This window comes from Cololabis saira, unplaced genomic scaffold (assembly GCF_033807715.1).
Source record: "Cololabis saira isolate AMF1-May2022 unplaced genomic scaffold, fColSai1.1 scf025, whole genome shotgun sequence".
Lineage (NCBI taxonomy): Eukaryota > Metazoa > Chordata > Actinopteri > Beloniformes > Belonidae > Cololabis > Cololabis saira.
In genome coordinates, this window is record NW_026906189.1 from 533,519 (window position 1) to 550,000 (window position 16,482).

The following is a 16,482-nucleotide window of genomic DNA, read 5'->3' on the forward strand; positions in this document are numbered from 1 at the left end:
AGTGCTGAGGAGAAAATTGTGATTTACTCTGTCAAAAGCTTTATTTAGGTCGACCCCCAAAACAATCCCTCCTTCTCCGTTCATGTTCATATGATGAATTACATCTCTAACTGTTATTATGGTGTCGCTGATGTCCCTACCCGGTATCCCATATGCCTGTGTCGGTGCCACAATTGTATTTATTATTTTCCCGATTCTACTGCCCAACACTTTTGCCAATATTTTGTAGTCTGTGTTTAGCAGACTGATGGGTCTGAAGTTTTCTAATTTGAGTTTGCTACCTTTATTTTTATATATGATCGTGATGATGCTGAGTGTCATGGAATGAGGTACTTGCTGTGTTCTTTCAATATTCTGTATTACAGTCACCAAGATGGGGGCTAAAAAATCAATGAACTCTTTATAGAACTCGTAGGTCAGGCCATCGGAGCCGGGGCTCTTATTGGACTTTCCACCCATTATAGCTTCCATCACTTCCTGAGTCGTTATATCCCTGTCGCAGCAATCAGCATGCTCACTGGAGAGCTTTGCGGACACAGTGTCAAGTATTCTTTTCATGCACTCATCATCATTTTCCTCCTCCGTAAAGAGGCATCTGTAATAGTCTTCAACCACACTGCAGATTTCCGTAATGTCATTCACCCGATCACCATTATCTTTTTCAAGTTCATCTATATAATTCTTTTCTTGTTTCTGTCTTTCCAGAAAGAAAGCTGTGTTTTTTTCCCCCTCCACAGCGTATCTGGCTTTGCTTCGAATAATAGCGCCATCACAATCTTCTACTTCATATGTATGGAGCGTATGTTTTAACTTCAATAAGTTGTCCACTTTCCAACCGGCATCATTATCTGCCCTCTCTAGTTCAGTATCTATTAATAGTTTTATTTCTTTTACCCTTCTCTTTTTATATGCATTCTTGTGTTTAGCATATTTAAGGCTTATTGCCTTAATTCCTTTTTAAACTTGTTCCCACCATCGACCCGTATCATCTAACATGCCTTGATTGTCGGACATGGCTTTTAAATATTCTCGTATCCTATGTTTATATTTATTATCCCTAAGCAAGCTATTATTAAGGCACCATACTCCCCCACCCCTCCCTCTTTCCCCTACTTTTATCGTCCCCATGAGGTTTGCGTGGTCACTTATGGTATTAAAATTATATGTTAGTGTGCCGACATAGTTCATTATACTTTTCGCTACTAGACACATATCAATTCTACTTTGCTTTAATACACCCAATACCACCTGTCGTCGGGAGAACTCCCTCTTATCAGGGTTTTCCCACCTCCATTTATCTATAATATCATACATCCCATTCAGCATCAGCAGCTTCCTCCTAGATGCATCAGTCCCAAACATAGTGTTTTTTGATGCATCTAGTCTATCTAACCAGACATTCATATCCCCTATAATGATACAGTTTCCCGTGTAGCAAGGCTCAAGACTATCGAAAAAAATATTCCTGTCCTTCTCTATGTTGGGGGCATAAACACAAAATAACTTAAAGAAAACCTTCTGCACATAAAATTCGATCCCCACCACTCTTCCCTCTGTGTCCATGTGGCACTGTTTCACATTGGATGCTGTATTTCTTTTGAAAAGTATTGCCACCCCCCTTGCAGTCGTAGTTCCGTTACTATAAAAAAGAAGCCCTGGCCAAATTTTCCTTACCATTTTCACCACCTCCTCATCCCATCGTGTTTCTTGCAGACATATGATGTCTGTGCTACATAAATTGATCACCCTTTGTAACTTATTTCCTGTTCTCAAGCCATTGGCGTTTAGAGAAGAAAAACTTAACGTCATGATGAAAAAAAGAAAAAGAGAAATGAACAAAACTCAAGCAAAATATATAGACAAGAACCCATAAACACTATTTTTTCACACTTAACCCCTTCTTCACTTTCGCCTTCCTCTTCAATTTGTTAATAAATACCGCACTGAGATCTGTGTCCTCCCCCTCAGAAGATTCAAGTGATACCTGGGAGTCATCAGCTGGTTCACTTCCTGCCAGGTTCTCATCCCTCACAGGTACAGAACTAGAGGAAAGACCCCCTCTGGTCCTGACTCCGCTGCCGGCTCTACCTCTTCCCCTCGTCAGGACCCCCCCCGTGCGATCACTGCCGACTCTGGCGCCTGCCGAATGAGGGGATCTGTCCCTGGGGCGAGTGGCATGGACATCGGGTGGTGGAACCACAACCACCTCCCCCCCAATATTCTCCTCCACCGACGAGCCGATTCCCTCCATCATCACTTCGTCCATGCTGCTCCCGATACCCACGTCCTCCATGGACTGATGGGGCGCAGCTGCGCTGCGGCTCACCTCCAGCCTTCCGACCGCCTCCGGCTCCGCAGTCTGGGGGCCACGCCCATCCTCCGTCTCCACTCCCTCAGCCAGCAGCTTCTCCCTCTCCTGCTCCCTCTCGGCCGGTGACGGGGTCTCCTCCCGTTCATCTCCGTCCCCTGCCAGTGCTTCCCTCATCTCCTCTTCCACCTCCTCCTCCTCATCAACTTCTGCATGGAACTCCTCCACGCACTCCCTCGCAAAGTGTCCTTGTTTCAGGCATTTATAGCAGTGGAAGTCCGGACACTCCCTCATAATGTGTCCCGGTTGGATGCACAGTCTACACACTTTAACTTGTTTGTCATGGATCACTCTAAAGTGATCCATGCCCTGTAATGTTTCGAACTTTGTGGAGTAAGGCAGCGATGATACTCCCTGCGGGAATCTCACTCTGACAAAGCGAGTGCCTTCCGCGATGTCAGTCCCAGGCCACACCCTCCTCTTTATAGGGGAGACGGCAGACACACCCCAAAGTGCCAGTTTGTCCAGAATTTCTCCGTCCGTGATGTAAACTGGCAACGACATGAATGATACCACCATCTCGATGTTGTTTATCTCTCTGGCGGTGATCGTATTGTTTCCGACTCTCAAACCCTCCATTAATCTTTCTTTCCCAGCCGCATCTTTCATAGTCAGTTCGTACTTCCGGGGCGTCTTGAACCTGCACCCAATTACTATTCCGCATTTCTCTTTTGTTATCCTCAGCAAATCCATTGTCGAAAGTTTGTCCTCCCCCTCTATTTCCACCTCAATAGTCAGATCCTTCTCATAGGTTCGGTCGACCTTCTCATTGTCTGCATTCCGTTTGCCATTGTTCAAAGCCATGTCGTCCGTCCGTTACAAACTCCCCCCAAACAGCGAAGCTGCTGGGGGGGGGGGAGGTGGTTCCTCCACTCTCTTTTCAGGAGGTTTGTGGCCTGATCTTTCCTTCTCCTTCCTCCACCACGTGCTCCCTGGTGTCTTGCTCAAACAAACTGCCACGTCACACTTCCTGCACAAACAGGAAGTCAGAGCGCATCCAGGCTGGTATGGCCGTTAGCAGAAGCTGCAGCTTGAAATACCTCTTATATGGAGTTGAAGATAAGTCATATAATATAAGTCATTGATTTGTTGGTGATAATAATTTAGAAGCGCTTATTTGTTGGAGTTAAAGTGCCTTAACCATGTGCAAAACACTTTAGGACGTGAGCTTTCGCTGTTACCACGTTGAAATATATGTGGGTAGATTAAGCGAGAGCGTTCTCTGCAGGTTGAAAAAGCTTACAGCACCTGGTATTCCCAGGCGGTCTCCCATCCAAGTACTAACCAGGCCCGACCCTGCTTAGCTTCCGAGATCAGACGAGATCGGGCGCATCCAGGCTGGTATGGCCGTAAGCAGAAGCTGCAGCTTTAAATACCTCTTATATGGAGTTGAAGATAAGTCATAGAATATAAGTAATTGATTTGTTGGTTTTATTTGTTGGAGTTAAAGTGCCTTAACCATGTGCAAAACACTTTTGGACGTGAGCTGTCGCTCTTACCACGTTGAAATATGTGTGGGTAGATTAAGCGAGAGCGCTCTCTGCTGGTTGAAAAAGCTTACAGCACCTGGTATTCCCAGGCGGTCTCCCATCCAAGTACTAACCAGGCCCGACCCTGCTTAGCTTCCGAGATCAGATGAGATCGGGCACATCCAGGCTGGTATGGCCGTAAGCAGAAGCTGCAGCTTGAAATACCTCTGATATGGAGTTGAAGATAAGTCATAGAATATAAGTCATTGATTTGTTGGTTTTATTTGTTGGAGTTAAAGTGCCTTAACCATGTGCAAAACACTTTAGGACGTGAGCTGTCGCTCTTACCACGTTGAAATATGTGTGGGTAGATTAAGCGAGAGCGCTCTCTGCTGGTTGAAAAAGCTTACAGCACCTGGTATTCCCAGGCGGTCTCCCATCCAAGTACTAACCAGGCCCGACCCTGCTTAGCTTCCGAGATCAGACGAGATCGGGCGCATCCAGGCTGGTATGGCCGTAAGCTGAAGCTGCAGCTTGAAATACTTCTTATATGGAGTTGAAGATAAGTATATAATACAAGTCATTGATTTGTTGGTGATAATAATTTAGAAGCGCTTATTTGTTGGAGTTAAAGTGCCTTAACCATGTGCAAAACACTTTAGGACGTGAGCTGTCGCTGTTACCACGTTGAAATATGTGTGGGTAGATTAAGCGAGAGCGCTCTCTGCTGGTTGAAAAAGCTTACAGCACCTGGTATTCCCAGGCGGTCTCCCATCCAAGTACTAACCAGGCCCGACCCTGCTTAGCTTCCGAGATCAGACGAGATCGGGCGCATCCAGGCTGGTATGGCCGTAAGCTGAAGCTGCAGCTTGAAATACTTCTTATATGGAGTTGAAGATAAGTATATAATACAAGTCATTGATTTGTTGGTGATAATAATTTAGAAGCGCTTATTTGTTGGAGTTAAAGTGCCTTAACCATGTGCAAAACACTTTAGGACGTGAGCTGTCGCTGTTACCACGTTGAAATATGTGTGGGTAGATTAAGCGAGAGCGCTCTCTGCTGGTTGAAAAAGCTTACAGCACCTGGTATTCCCAGGCGGTCTCCCATCCAAGTACTAACCAGGCCCGACCCTGCTTAGCTTCCGAGATCAGACGAGATCGGGCGCATCCAGGCTGGTATGGCCGTTAGCAGAAGCTGCAGCTTGAAATACCTCTTATATGGAGTTGAAGATAAGTCATATAATATAAGTCATTGATTTGTTGGTGATAATAATTTAGAAGCGCTTATTTGTTGGAGTTAAAGTGCCTTAACCATGTGCAAAACAGTTCAGGACGTGAGCTGTCGCTGTTACCACGTTGAAATATATGTGGGTAGATTAAGCGAGAGCGTTCTCTGCAGGTTGAAAAAGGTTACAGCACCTGGTATTCCCTGGCGGTCTCCCATCCAAGTACTAACCAGGCCCGACCCTGCTTAGCTTCCGAGATCAGACGAGATCGGGCGCATCCAGGCTGGTATGGCTGTAAGCAGAAGCTGCAGCTTGAAATACCTCTTATATGGAGTTGAAGATAAGTCATAGAATATAAGTCATTGATTTGTTGGTTTTATTTGTTGGAGTTAAAGTGCCTTAACCATGTGCAAAACACTTTAGGACGTGAGCTGTCGCTGTTACCACGTTGAAATATGTGTGGGTAGATTAAGCGAGAGCGCTCTCTGCTGGTTGAAAAAGCTTACAGCACCTGGTATTCCCAGGCGGTCTCCCATCCAAGTACTAACCAGGCCCGACCCTGCTTAGCTTCCGAGATCAGACGAGATCTGGCGCATCTTTTTTTTTTGTCTTTTATTATGAAAATATATTTACAAAAAAAATATATTTTTGTTTACAGTATCCATTTCCAACACATTTTCCTCTCTCTGTGACATTTACACTCAGGTCCTTTTTTCAAAAGAAAAGAAAAACAACATCAGCACTCGAATTACAAAAACAAACCTGATTTGCACATAGTGGCATTTCAAAACCCAGCATCATTCGTTCAGCCATCCCACAGGGTGAAAAATCACTCCAACTATATGATCACTGTGCACAATTTTCAAAAGATGAAGTAGCCAATTTTTTTTTTTTTTTTTTTTTTTTTTTTTTTAAACACACAATTTCCCAACTACACAGTCCAAAAAGAGCTGCCAATTCCACACAATCCTGTGTGTGTGTGTGCCTTGTTTCTTCGTGCCCTTATTGCCCATCGTGCATGGCTCAACATAAATCTGCACAGCATTTCGTTTCTAATTTTACTGTATTGCCAGTTTCCAAATAAAAGAAAAAACTCCCATGAATCCCTTCCGTCCCACACCATTCCCAATTTTTCTATTAGACATTTCTTCAATAACCCAAAAAAGCCAGATAACTCAGGACAAATATCAAACATATGCATCAGCGTTTCCGGCAATAAGCCACAAACATCACAATCTCTGTCTACAGCTTTATCCAGTTGATGTAAAACCACATTAGTAAAAATTTTATTGTGTCTTATTTTGAAATCATTGTCCTCAGCCTCGATGCTGTTACCCTGTACTTTCCATTTCTCCCATATTTTCCACCACTCTTTCTGTGGAAAGACCTTGCTCCAATACGACAAGGAGGCCGGTGATTTCGTGACGTTCACTAAAAAACGCTCGTAGATTTCCTTGCAGGAGATCAGACTGAAGCTCTTGTTTTCCCCCTCTCGCTTAATTCCCAGCTCTGGGAGTTTGCTTGTCCTATCTCTAGCTGTACCTGTTTCTATCAGCCTTCTCCATTGTTGTGGGATACTTCTCTGAATAGTCTTATAATAATTCTCTATGACCGTGTATGTTGAATTATAATCAACTTCCCTTATACTATCCACCACGGCCTGCGTCGGCAAAAAACCGGGCACAAATTCATACATTATATCTTTCAGCTGTACTAGTCCAGCTCTTATCATTTTGTTATTATACAACATTTTATTTTCTTTCTTTATATATTTATTTAAAAATATCGGCAGTTCTCTTATTAGGCTTATAGAATTCGCCTCATATTCTATATGCTCCAGGAAGCCAGCTTGTGCTTCGAGGACCTCCCTATAAAATAATGGGACTCCCGCTGTCATCGGCCTCTTCGGTTTCATAAGCAGGACAAAATCTCCTATTCCGAGCACTCGATTTAAAAAAAACTGCATAAGACCCTTCCAGCCGTAAGCCGTGTCATCGTACAGATATTTTCTGACCAATTTAATCCTGAAAGCATTTTTCTTACTTTCTATGTCTAGTAATTTTAGCCCTCCCTCTTCATATTTCCCTATTAATGTTTTTCTTGCGATTTTCCCCACCGTTGTCCCCCACAAGAAAACTGTCATAATCTCATTTAGTTTGTTTAGTGCCCATAAGGGTAGATCTATCACCGTGAGTGCATAATATATTTTAGACATTACCAAGCTATTTAATACCACCACCTTCCCATTGAGTTTCAGGTTCCTCATTCGCCAATAGCACAAAATTGCTTCTATCCTTTTAATTATACTAGTCCATGTCATGTCCCTGGCCGTTTCACTGTTTACCCCAATGTATGTACCCAATATTTTGATATGTTCTGCTTGTAATTGTACCGGTAATTCATTTTGCGGCGGTCCCTTCATATTGATGAACATGATTTCTGATTTATCTGGATTTATTTTAGCTCCTGAGGCTCTACCATATCGTTCTACCAAGTTTATTATTCTATGTACACTATTTATGTCTTTAATCAGTAACGTGGTATCATCAGCAAACTGTTGTATGGTGCACATCTCCCCTCCAGGTAATTCTATACCTTTTATTTCTGAATCTTTTTTAATAAGGACACCCAGTGTTTCCACGATTATTGTATACAAAATTGAGGACAGTGGACATCCCTGTCTCACCGACCTTCGAAGCGGAAAAGGATCGGTAACCACCCCGTTACACTTCACACTGCCAGTGGCGTTGGCATACATTAACCTAATCCACCCGAGAAAACGCGCTCCAAATCCCACCCTCTCCAAAACTTTGAACATAAATTTGTGTTCGACTCTATCAAAGGCTTTGTTGAAGTCCAGTGAGACCAGAATGCCCTCTTTGCTGGTAGTTTTCAAAAATTCTACTGTGTCTCTGACAGTATTCAAAATATCTGAAACTTCCCTTCCCGGCACACTATAAGCCTGAGAGGGCTCTACGATAGTGTGCACGACCTGTTTTATTCTGTTTGCTAGTACTTTCATCAATATTTTGTAATCCGTGTTTAGTAGTGTTATAGGCCTATAATTGGCTAGATTTCGTTTATCCCCTTTCTTATATATGATCGTTATGATCCCTCTTGCCATAGATGCCGGCACGGATTGTGTTAATTCTATTGTTCTGTATAAATTTAACAATATTGGTTTCAATATATCACTAAATTGTTTATAAAAATTCGCTGTTAGTCCATCACTACCTGGACTTTTATTTAGTACTAATTGTTTTATTGCCAAATCAATATCCTCTTCCTTCATCTCCTGGTCGCACATGAGTGTGTCTTCTTCAGCTAACTTCATCTCACATTTTGCCAGGATCTCCTCTGTTATCCCATCATCTGTCCCCTCTGTTTCAAAAAGATGGGTATAATAATTCTGGACTGTCTCTAAGATCTCTACAAAGTCAGCTGTTGTCTCTCCCTTTTCATTCATCACTTCCGCTATGTAGCATTTGTTTTGCCTTCTTTTTTCCAAGTTCAGGAAGAAGCCGGTATTTTTTTCTCCTTCCACCGCATACTGCGCTTTGCTCCTTAATATAGCCCCTTCGCATTTCAACCTCTCCAACTCTTTTAACTCGGTATGCAATCTTATTAACTTATTCCCCTCCGAGCCTTTCTGTCTCTCAACCTTTTCGATTTCTGCTCTTAGCATTCTTTCTTTCTTCTGTTGTCTCGCCCGAAACCTTTTCGCATATTGTATGGATTTCCCTTTTATTTTTGTCTTCAAGTCCTCCCAGCCTTGTATTATATTCTTTTCAAAACCCGGTTGTGAGCTTACGCTCAAAATTAGTTGCCTAATGGCTCTATTATAATTCACATCGTACAAGAGATGTGCATTTAAGTGCCATGTCCCCCCTCCCCTTTTCTCTTCCTGTTCCCCCATTTCTAATGATAGTATGGCGTGATCGCTTAAGTGTATCCATTTATAATCCACATTATTAAATAATCGTATATGCGATGTCTTTGTTAAGCACAAATCAATTCTGGTTCGTTTTAGAACCCCTTGAACCACTTGCGCCCTTGAATATTGCCTCTTATCAGGATTTTTCACTCTCCATACGTCGCACCAGTTGTTAACCATCATAAAGTCATTTAGAACCTTTCTTGAGGCATCTTGTCTCCATACACAACTTTCGTTTATATCCAGATGACACAATTTCACATTAAAATCTCCTATTATAACATCACACTTTTCGGCTATTTTATAAAATTTCCTAAAGAAGGCTGTGCGATCGCCTTCTGTATTCGGTGCATAGACATTTAAAATATTATAATTCACATCCTGAGCTACACAATCTATATTAATCCATCTTCCTTCTCCATCTTTAGCCCTCATCGTGGCCTTAATTCCACTGTCCCTTTTACACAAAATCGCCACTCCCCTTGCAATGTTAGTTCCATGGCTAGAGAAGCATTCCCCATCCCACAGCTTTATCATGTCTCGCTCCGTTACTGCATCCCAATGAGTTTCTTGTAAGCATATTACATCCGCCTTACTTAATCTTATCATGCTTTCGAACTTCGTCTTGTCTCTCAGCCCGTTTGCATTAATGGATGCCACTGTTATTGGCATTAAGACCATGATAAGGAGGAGAAACGGACCATCACCGCTGGATATTAGAAGTTTCCTCATTGTGCATACGTTTCTTCTGTGCTCGCCCTTTTCTCGTACCTGATCTTTTCCTCGATATCCCCCTCGCTCCGTTTCCGGTCTCCACGTCCTCCGTCTCAGCAGGATTCTCACCACCCCGCCTGGTGACTCTCTGCTGCGCACAAGGAAGCGACCCCCCGCTGCTTTGTCCTTCACCCCAATCTTGTCCGCCTCGTTCGTCCTCATCTCCACTGCTCCCCTCCTTTGCATCCTCTGCGACATCTCCTCCCTCGTCACTCCCTGCTTCCTCCATCGATTCCTCCACCGCTTCCTCCTCCATGTCCCCCACCAGGCTCTCAACCTCTCCTTCTCCGTCTTCCTCCTCCTCCTCTTCCTCCGCCGCCTCCTTCTTTTCTGCCTCGCTCTCCTCCACCAACTCCTCCGTCTCCTCCTTCTCCTCCTTCTCCTCCTGCTCTCCGCCGGTTCGTTCCGTCATGCGTGCACATTCTCTTGCATAGTGTCCTTGTTTGTTACATTTGTAACACAGGAACTCAGGACATTCCCGCAGAATGTGCCCCTGCTGTAGGCACAGTCTGCACACCCTCATTTGGTTGTTATGGATGATCCTGAAATACTCCGGACCCTCGAGCGTGTCAAATTTCGTGCTATACGGCAGAGCCGCCACCGACTCTGGGAACCTGACTTTCAGGAACCTGGTGCCGTCGAATATGTCCGTGCCAGGCCATTTTCTCTTCTTGATTGGTGAGACCGGCTCTACTCCCCAATGTGCCAGCTTTGTGAAAATCTGCTCATCAGTGATATAAATAGGAAGACTTAAAAATGAGACCACTCTCGTGTCCTTCATTATTTCAGAGGCGATCACTCGCGAATCTCTTATCTTGAAACCATCTAACAGTCTGTTTTTCCCGTGCGGGTTGCCCATTGTTAGTTCCCACTTTCTGTCCGCCTTTACTCGGCAGCCAACGACACGACCGCATGTAACACTCACAGCTTTCAAGAGTTCCATGAGGGAGATGGCATCATCTCCCTCTATCTCCACATTTACTACAAGTTTTTTCTGGTCTTCCGCTTGATCCTAACATTCTTTTGCAGCTCTCGGCTCCGCCACCCTCGCTGCCGTCTCCTCCTCTGCCCCCTTCCACACCGCTCCGCTGTGTTGTCCTCCCGTCCTCCTCTTCTCCACTTTAATAATAATAATAATAATAATACATTTTATTTCAAGGCGCCTTTCTGAACACTCAAGGTCGCCGTACAATAGTTAAAAACAGTGTAACACAATAATAAAAGCTAGGGGGTAAACAAATACTCAGAATAAAAACCACAACAACGACACAGTGCAAGAGGGGTCAGAGGGAGAAGGCAGTTCTGAACAGGTGGGTTTTCAGTTTGGTTTTGAAGTGAGGGAGTGAGGTGGTGTTCCTGAGATCCGGTGGTAGGCTGTTCCAGAGACGGGGAGCAGAGCGGCTGAATGCTCTGCTCCCCATGGTGGCAAGACGGGCAGGTGGAACAGTCAGGTGGATGGAGGAGGAGGACCTGAGGGTGCGTGAGGGCGTGGCGACGTGGAGGAGGTCCGACAGGTAGGGAGGGGCAAGGTTGTGGATTGACTTGAATGTTAGGAGGAGGATTTTGAAGTCAATTCTGTATTTTATTGGAAGCCAGTGGAGCTGTTGTAGGACGGGGGTGATGTGGTTGATGGATGGGGTCCTTGAGATGATGCGGGCAGCTGAATTCTGGACTAACTGTAGTTTGTGAAGGAATTTGTGAATGACACCGGAGAGGAGAGAGTTACAGTAATCAAGGCGAGAAGTGACGAGGCTATGCACAAGAATAGAAGTGGTGTGCGGAGTGAGGGAGGGGCGGAGGCGGTTGATGTTGCGCAAGTGGAAATAAGCGGACCGGGTAATGTTGTTGATATGAGAATGAAAAGATAGGGTACTGTCGAGGATGACACCCAGACTCTTGACCTGTGGGGAGGGGGAAACAGTGGAGTTGTCAATGAGTATAGGGAAACTGTCGGTTTTGGATAGTGTTGATTTAGAACCAATGAGGAGGACCTCGGTTTTGTCACTGTTTAATTTGAGGAAGTTTGAAGAGAACCAGGATTTGATATCGGTTAGGCAGTCAGCGAGGGACGAAGGTGGGAGGGTGGAGGTGGGCTTACTGGAGAGGTAGAGCTGGGTGTCATCCGCGTAGCAGTGAAAGCTGATGTTGTACTTACGGAAGATGTTGCCGAGGGGGAGAAGATAGATGATGAAAAGGAGGGGCCCCAGGACAGAGCCCTGGGGCACACCTGAGGTGACAGGGGAAGGCTGGGATGTGAAAGATTTAAGTTGAATGAACTGAGTGCGGCCAGTGAGGTAGGAAGTGAACCAGTTTAGAGGAGTGTGGGTGATGCCGATGGCGCAAAGTCTATTGAGGAGGGTGGGGTGGCTGATGGTGTCGAAGGCCGCACTCAGGTCAAGGAGGATGAGGATAGTGAGTAAACCAGAATCAGCTGCCATGAGGAGGTCGTTGGTTATTTTTACAAGTGCAGTTTCGGTGCTGTGGAGTGGGCGGAAGCCAGACTGGAATTGTTCATACAGGTTGTTAAGTGATAAATGGTGCTGGAGTTGTGTAGCGACTATTTTCTCAAGGATCTTGGAAATGAAGGGCAGGTTTGAGATAGGTCGGAAATTATTGAAGTTGGTAGGATCTGCACCAGGTTTTTTCAGGATTGGGGTTATTGCAGCAATTTTGAATAATGAAGGAACGGATCCAGTGGTGAGAGAGGAGTGGATGATGGCAGAAATGAGGGGGACCAAAGAGGGGAGGCAGGATTTAACCAGAACTGTCGGGAGGGGGTCCAGTTGACATGTGGTGGGCTTGGACCTGTGTATGAGGTCAGAAATCTCTGAGAAGGTGGGGAGCTCAAAGGAGGAGAAGGGATGGGTGGGCGGTTGGAGATCGGAAGTGACGCTGAGGGAGGTAGAACCAAGGTCCTGATGGATTTGCAGGATTTTGGTGTTGAAGAAAGACAGAAGAGAGTTACAGAAGGCAGTTGAGTAAAGATGGGGTGGAATAGAGACTGGGGAACGGGTGATATTGTTGAGCAATGAAAACAGTGACTTGGTGTTGCCTGCGTTTGAACAGATTAAGCTGGAGTAGTAGTTTGATTTGGATTTGGTAATACAGTCCCGGTAATGCATAAGGTGATCTTTGTACATTTCTTTGTGGACAGACAGACCAGTTTTATTGCGAAGCCGCTCGAGCTGCCTGCCTTTGGCTTTCATGAGCCGAAGGTCAGGCGTGAACCAGGGAGCAGAAAGGGTGAAAGAAACAGATCTGGTTTTTAGTGGAGCGAGAGAGTCGAGAATATCATGGAGTCCTGTATTGTAATGTGAAACCAGCTGTTCAGGGGTGGTTAAATCTGCAAAGTCCATGGAGTTGACGACACTAGAGGAGAAAGAATCCAGATTTATGTCCTTAATATTTCGGAAGGAGATGAGACGTGGGGACTTAGTGGTGGACAGAGTGAGATCGATGTTGAATGAGAGGAGGAAGTGGTCGGTGATGGGGAGTTCAGCTGCAGCACAGTCAGAAGGGGTGACACCAGAGCAGCAAATTAAGTCCAAAATGTGTCCTTTGGAATGTGTGGAGAAGTGGGTGTGCTGCTGAAATCCAGAGCTCTCAAGACAGGATGTAAAGTCTTTTGTGAGAGGATGGTTTATATTGTCCATGTGTATGTTAAAATCTCCCAGCAATATTGTGTTTGGTGAGAGAGTGGAAAGGTGTGTGAGAAAAGCAGCAAAATCATTTAAAAACTCGCCATTTGGTTTCGGGGGGCGGTAAACAGTTGCAATGGTTGTGGGAGTAGGTCCAGACAGTTGACATACTGTGGATTCAAAGGAGCTGAAGGCAGGGACAGACAGCGGCGAGACTTTCAAGGTCTCGCGGTAAATTATCGCGAGACCTCCTCCCCGGCCGGTACAGCGGGGTTGACAGATGTAAACAAACCCCGGAGGAGTTGAGTCATTGAGTTGGGAAAAGTCATTGGGCTGTTGCCATGTCTCAGTTAGACAAATTAAATCAAACTTACGGTCGCTGAGGAGATCCTGGATGAGATGCCCCTTGTTGGTGAGTGAGCGGATGTTTAGAAGACCGAAGTTGACAGCGGCGGTGCCGCGCTTGACAGCTGAGTTAGCCGACCGGGCTAGGCTGGCTAGGACGCTGTGGTTGGCAGATCGGCCGGTGTAGAGTGGGGAGCGACGGGAGTTGGACCAAATGGACTTGATTGGGTTCGAGGAATCCTCTCGGAAGCACCGGCGGGACCCCCGGTGGATGTATCTCCGCTTGGGCAGGAAGGCGATGTACGGGTGGAGGTGTAGTCCAGTCGGCGGAGGCTCGTGCAGGTGGAAGCGCAGTCTCAGGAGCTCCACCGCTGAGTATTGAAGCAGACCAGTCACGGGCTGGCGAGTGAGCAACAGGAGAATCCAGGCAAGCACGGACCAGATGTAGATCCCGTCAGACCACATTGTTGGTGGGGACTCGTCTCGGGCAACGCGAGGTGAGCAGGTCCTGATGGGGCTCGGCAGCCGCCGGAGCAGAGCAGGTGAGCAAGCGTTGCAAAGACAGCCACGTAGGAGTGACAATCGAGCCGTTTAGTCGTTACGAGTAAATAGTGAGGACTTTTACCCGAGTGACCACGGATGCACAGTCAGATGTGGGTCGTGAGACAGCGAGAATTTTAGAAGTGCCGGTGAGCAGCGGCAGCCAGTCGCGCCAGCGTTCACTCATCCGCCATTCTCAATTTCTCTGCCTCGGGCCCCTCTCCCGCTCTCTTCTCTTTCTCTCCGGCTCCGACCATTGCGCGGGCCATCTTTTGCCTTGGGATCCCCTCCGACTCCATTTTGTCCGTCATAGCTGAGCTCATGTCCAGTCCGTTATCCACCTTCATCACCGAGTAATCCGTTTTAGTTTTTTTATACTCCCTTGGAGTAGCCCCCCTGCAGCAACTGCTGCCGGGGGAGGTGTTGTTGTTCTCCACTTCTCTGAGCCTTTTTCGTTTGTTTTCCAATCTGAACTTTGTCTCTCCTTCATCCACCATGAACCAAACTGCCACGTCACTCTTCCTGCACAAACAGGAAGTCAGAGGGCGTGGCCAGGCTGGTATGGCCGTAAGCAGAAGCTGCAGCTTGAAATACCTCTTATATGGAGTTGAAGATAAGTCATAGAATATAAGTCATTGATTTGTTGGTTTTATTTGTTGGAGTTAAAGTGCCTTAACCATGTGCAAAACACTTTAGGACGTGAGCTGTCGCTGTTACCACGTTGAAATATGTGTGGGTAGATTAAGCGAGAGCGCTCTCTGCTGGTTGAAAAAGCTTACAGCACCTGGTATTCCCAGGCGGTCTCCCATCCAAGTACTAACCAGGCCCGACCCTGCTTAGCTTCCGAGATCAGACGAGATCGGGCGCATCCAGGCTGGTATGGCCGTAAGCTGAAGCTGCAACTTGAAATACCTCTTATATGGAGTTGAAGATAAGTCATATAATATAAGTCATTGATTTGTTGGTGATAATAATTTAGAAGCGCTTATTTGTTGGAGTTAAAGTGCCTTAACCATGTGCAAAACACTTTAGGACGTGAGCTGTCGCTGTTACCACGTTGAAATTTGTGTGGGTAGATTAAGCGAGAGCGCTCTCTGCTGGTTGAAAAAGCTTACAGCACCTGGTATTCCCAGGCAGTCTCCCATCCAAGTACTAACCACGCCCGACCCTGCTTAGCTTCCGAGATCAGACGAGATCTGGCGCATCCAGGCTGGTATGGCCGTAAGCAGAAGCTGCAGCTTGACATACCTCTTATATGGAGTTGAAGATAAGTCATAGAATATAAGTCATTGATTTGTTGGTTTTATTTGTTGGAGTTAAAGTGCCTTAACCATGTGCAAAACACTTTAGGACGTGAGCTGTCGCTGTTACCACGTTGAAATATGTGTGGGTAGATTAAGCGAGAGCGCTCTCTGCTGGTTGAAAATGCTTACAGCACCTGGTATTCCCAGGCGGTCTCCCATCCAAGTACTAACCAGGCCCGACCCTGCTTAGCTTCCGAGATCAGACGAGATCGGGCGCATCCAGGCTGGTATGGCCGTAAGCAGAATCTGCTGCTTGAAATACCTCTTATATGGAGTTGAAGATAAGTCATAGAATATAAGTCATTGATTTGTTGGTTTTATTTGTTGGAGTTAAAGTGCCTTAACCATGTGCAAAACACTTTAGGACGTGAGCTGTCGCTGTTACCACGTTGAAATATGTGTGGGTAGATTAAGCGAGAGCGCTCTCTGCTGGTTGAAAAAGCTTACAGCACCTGATATTACCAGGCGGTCTCCCATCCAAGTACTAACCAGGCCCGACCCTGCATAGCTTCCGAGATCAGACGAGATCGGGCGCATCCAGGCTGGTATGGCCGTAAGCTGTAGCTGCAGCTTGAAATACCTCTTATATGGAGTTGAATATAAGTCATATAATATAAGTCATTGATTTGTTGGTGATAATAATTTAGAAGCGCATATTTGTTGGAGTTAAAGTGCCTTAACCATGTGCAAAACACTTTAGGACGTGAGCTGTCGCTGTTACCATGTTGAAATATGTGTGGGTAGATTAAGCGAGAGCGCTCTCTGCTGGTTGAAAAAGCTTACAGCACCAGGTATTCCCAGGCGGTCTCCCATCCAAGTCCTAACCAGGCCCGACACTGCTTAGCTTCCGAGATCAGACGAGATCGGGCGCATCCAGGCTGG

At 45.8% G+C, this 16,482-nt stretch overlaps 11 non-coding genes across 11 annotated transcripts in view; all 11 read right to left on the reverse strand.

The window, feature by feature from the left end:
• Positions 1-3,604: 3,604 nt before the first annotated feature.
• LOC133426011 (5S ribosomal RNA) lies at positions 3,605-3,723 on the reverse strand. Its single transcript, XR_009771453.1, has one exon. It is a non-coding gene; the product is annotated as a 5S ribosomal RNA (ribosomal RNA).
• Positions 3,724-3,922: 199 nt separating this feature from the next.
• Positions 3,923-4,041, reverse strand: LOC133425865 (5S ribosomal RNA). Its single transcript, XR_009771313.1, has one exon. It is a non-coding gene; the product is annotated as a 5S ribosomal RNA (ribosomal RNA).
• Positions 4,042-4,240: 199 nt separating this feature from the next.
• On the reverse strand, positions 4,241-4,359 carry LOC133426023 (5S ribosomal RNA). Its single transcript, XR_009771464.1, has one exon. It is a non-coding gene; the product is annotated as a 5S ribosomal RNA (ribosomal RNA).
• Positions 4,360-4,575: 216 nt separating this feature from the next.
• Positions 4,576-4,694, reverse strand: LOC133426035 (5S ribosomal RNA). Its single transcript, XR_009771475.1, has one exon. It is a non-coding gene; the product is annotated as a 5S ribosomal RNA (ribosomal RNA).
• A 216-nt stretch (positions 4,695-4,910) lies between these two features.
• Positions 4,911-5,029, reverse strand: LOC133425936 (5S ribosomal RNA). The gene has a single exon (XR_009771382.1). It is a non-coding gene; the product is annotated as a 5S ribosomal RNA (ribosomal RNA).
• A 217-nt stretch (positions 5,030-5,246) lies between these two features.
• LOC133426231 (5S ribosomal RNA) lies at positions 5,247-5,365 on the reverse strand. The gene has a single exon (XR_009771663.1). It is a non-coding gene; the product is annotated as a 5S ribosomal RNA (ribosomal RNA).
• A 9,703-nt stretch (positions 5,366-15,068) lies between these two features.
• Positions 15,069-15,187, reverse strand: LOC133426046 (5S ribosomal RNA). The gene has a single exon (XR_009771486.1). It is a non-coding gene; the product is annotated as a 5S ribosomal RNA (ribosomal RNA).
• A 217-nt stretch (positions 15,188-15,404) lies between these two features.
• LOC133425685 (5S ribosomal RNA) lies at positions 15,405-15,523 on the reverse strand. The gene has a single exon (XR_009771158.1). It is a non-coding gene; the product is annotated as a 5S ribosomal RNA (ribosomal RNA).
• Positions 15,524-15,722: 199 nt separating this feature from the next.
• Positions 15,723-15,841, reverse strand: LOC133425825 (5S ribosomal RNA). The gene has a single exon (XR_009771276.1). It is a non-coding gene; the product is annotated as a 5S ribosomal RNA (ribosomal RNA).
• Positions 15,842-16,040: 199 nt separating this feature from the next.
• LOC133425678 (5S ribosomal RNA) lies at positions 16,041-16,159 on the reverse strand. Its single transcript, XR_009771151.1, has one exon. It is a non-coding gene; the product is annotated as a 5S ribosomal RNA (ribosomal RNA).
• Positions 16,160-16,376: 217 nt separating this feature from the next.
• The window catches only part of LOC133425663 (5S ribosomal RNA), a 119-nt gene continuing 13 nt past the window's right edge, over positions 16,377-16,482 (reverse strand). Inside the window, exon 1 of the ribosomal RNA XR_009771134.1 lies at positions 16,377-16,482. This exon is cut by the window's right edge and continues 13 nt beyond it. This is a non-coding gene — a ribosomal RNA (5S ribosomal RNA).